Source organism: Petaurus breviceps, unplaced genomic scaffold (genome assembly GCF_028583685.1).
Source record: "Petaurus breviceps papuanus isolate PSGF00001 unplaced genomic scaffold, PetGlider_PUasm1.0 90925, whole genome shotgun sequence".
In the NCBI taxonomy this organism is placed as follows: Eukaryota; Metazoa; Chordata; class Mammalia; order Diprotodontia; family Petauridae; genus Petaurus; species Petaurus breviceps.
In genome coordinates, this window is record NW_027187380.1 from 4,450,356 (window position 1) to 4,453,396 (window position 3,041).

The following is a 3,041-nucleotide window of genomic DNA, read 5'->3' on the forward strand; positions in this document are numbered from 1 at the left end:
CAATCATTTATTTTTTCTTCAGAAGAAACTATGTGTTTCGGACATTTGCAAACATATAAAATGAGTCTTATTAAGAGACCTGGAGGGCACTGTATTATTCAGTATCATCTAAAGTTTCACAAAAGAGTTGATTTTGTGGTATGTTTAGGGAAAGGAATTCTGTATTCTATACTTAAATTTCTAGGGTGGAATAGTATATTCTAGGGTGGAATATAGTATATTCAGTTATAAACTGAAGAACATCCCCTAGAGGTATGAACAAATTGATTCTTGGTTTCCTACTTTGTAGGCACTTTAGGTATTTGTTTTTGACAAACTCAGATTTATTAACATACAGCCTATCTAATATAAAACAACTCAATCTGCCCCTGTGGTCATCATTGGCAAGATGGTTGATTACCTTAGTAAAAATCAATTAATCTGATTAATTTACAGCGTTTTTTTTCCCTGTTAGGCCTATGTTGAACCATATTTAGTGTTCATAGAGTGAGGATGACTATTTCCTTCAATCTCAAAATTCAGATTAAGAATTATATTCTTCCTAACTTTTTTCTTCTTCCCAATTTTCTTTCTTAAAGCACTTAGCACAATATCTAGCACACTGTAGGTGTTATATGAATGTTATTACTATTAAAATTACTTGTTATAAAGGATGACTCTCTTAGAGGTAGGGAAGGGATGCAAGGGATACAATCTAGGGGACATAAAAACAAATCAAGAAAAATCTATTTTAGGAAAAGATTTACACTCAGGAAAACAGATTAACTCTTTGAGTATTTACAGTGCTCCCCCTCTGTTGTCTCCTGAAATTTGGATTTAATGTTAGGAATAAGCATTTAGCCATGTGCAAATCTTCATTACCCCCATTTGGGGTTTTCTTGGCAAAAATACTGGAGTGGTTTGTGATTTCCTTCTCCAGCTCATTTTACAGATGAGGAAACTGAGGCAAACAAGGTTAAAGTGATTTTTCCCAGGGTCACACAGCTAGGAAGTATATTAGACAAAATTTGAATTCAGGAGAAAGATGAGTCTTTCTGACTTTGACCCAACATTCTATCCACTTCGCCACTTAGCCATCCAGGAATAGGCTTGGAACCACCTAATTATTAATGAATTGGCTGGAAATATCCCATATAGAACATGTCCAGTTTTGTAACCAGATTTTCTCAATGAGTTTGATTATTCACTTTAGTTCATTGTACTCTGAGTCACTTGAGGCTATGCCAAGGAGGATGAGTTCTATCAGGTCCTACCACATTGGAAAGGCTTAGAGTTGTGGAAAGAAATGGACAATTTGCCTCTTCTTAGGTTCATCATTTCACTTTAGGCCAGGTGAAAAATTTTTCAGCCAAATCAACCTCAGGAAATCAGTTTACTAAGCAAGGCACAGAAGAGGGGTTTCAGCAATTTGTTTCAGTGTGAAGATCACATTTGTAGAAACAAAATCACAAATCCTGGAATTTATTTTAGAATATACTCCATTGGGTAAGATGTTCTTTTTTCTCTCTGTATACTTTAATGAGCATGCTTCTTACATTGCAACACACAGTGTATCAACAAACTAGAAATTATTTTATCAGCCTCAGTAAAGCAATGATGCATAAAGATAAATGATCACATAAAGATAAAGTAGTGCCAACATAAGTTGGATCTATTTGACTGTCTTTCTAAAGTCAAGGCCAAAGTGGAATTCTGAATATATATCTAGCATTTATGTAGGGCTCTAAGGTTTGCAAAACTCTTCACAAATATTATTTCCTTTTATGGTTACAGACCACTCTGAGAGTGGTTTTATCCCTTTATTATTTATCCCTGTTTTGCAGATGTAGAAACTGAGGCAGACAGGAATTAAGTGACTTGTCCAGGGTCACACTTCTAGTATCTGAGGCCAAATCTGAAGGTAGGTCTTCCCAATTCCAAGTCCAGTGCTCTATCCCCGGTACCACCTGAAGAGAACAATGGGCGCTCATCATAGAGGGGAGGCGGAGCATAGGAACTCTGCCCTCGGACTTAAAAGTGAAATAGTGTTTCTCTCTGAGAAAACCCACAACCCAAGCTCTTTGCCAGGCTACAATGGCTGATGCCATGCAGGCCACCAGCAGTTTCTGCATCACTGTGACTAACAGGTTTGGAACCTGTAAAGGAAATGCCCCCAGAGGCCACATGAACCTCGGAATCTGGCCACTACCTGCCTCCTCGAAGCCTAGGTCTCGAGGTTGGTCGAGGCTGTAACTCCAACCCGAACAAACCACCCCCAGGTCCCGGAACTGGAGCAAGTCTGGTAGTGGGCTCGCTACCCAGAATTCTCTGGTTCTGCTGCTAAGTATTCTGGGAACTGCTTCTGCGTGCCAACCAAGGGGAGCACGTCGGGTATTAGCATAGGGAGGTTAGGTGTGGAGGGTTTACTGGCCTCACAAACCAAGCAACCGAGGTCCTCAACCCCACCCCAACTCCACACTCCCTCAACTGCTTCTAAAGGAGACTACCCTGGGTGCCAGGCAATAGTGCTTCCCTTCCCCGGCCCCTCCTCCTTCTCTCCCCCATCGCAACCTGCTCTGACCAATCATCACGCCGCCCTCGCCCCTCCTAGCCAATCCCAAGTGTTCATATTTTGAGCGGGAAAAGCCGAAGCCTGGGGAGAGGCAGGAGCACGCTAACGGCCCCTTCTTTGCCCTGTCTCTGGGGGAACAGGGTCTTGGCAGGAGATGCCCATTGGCTCCCGGAGGGACCAATCATATGTTGGGGAGAGGAAAGAGGGCCTGGGAGGGGGCAGGCTGGAGGGGGCGGGGACAGGCCGGTGCCAGGTCGCGTGCCGGTCGCGAGCCCTTGGGTATGAAGAGGGGCCGCCGCCCCGCCCCCCCCCCGCCCCTCCCTCCCCCTCTGGCCTTTCCCCCTCCCCACAGACCGGCCTCAGGCGGCGCTGGGGGCGGAGGCGACGGCGGGAGCGGCAGGGTGCGGGCTGAGGGGAGCAGCGGCCCGACGCCCTGCCTCACCCCGGACCCCTGCTGCCGAGCCTAACCGCGGAGGGGCTGGGGGGGGGG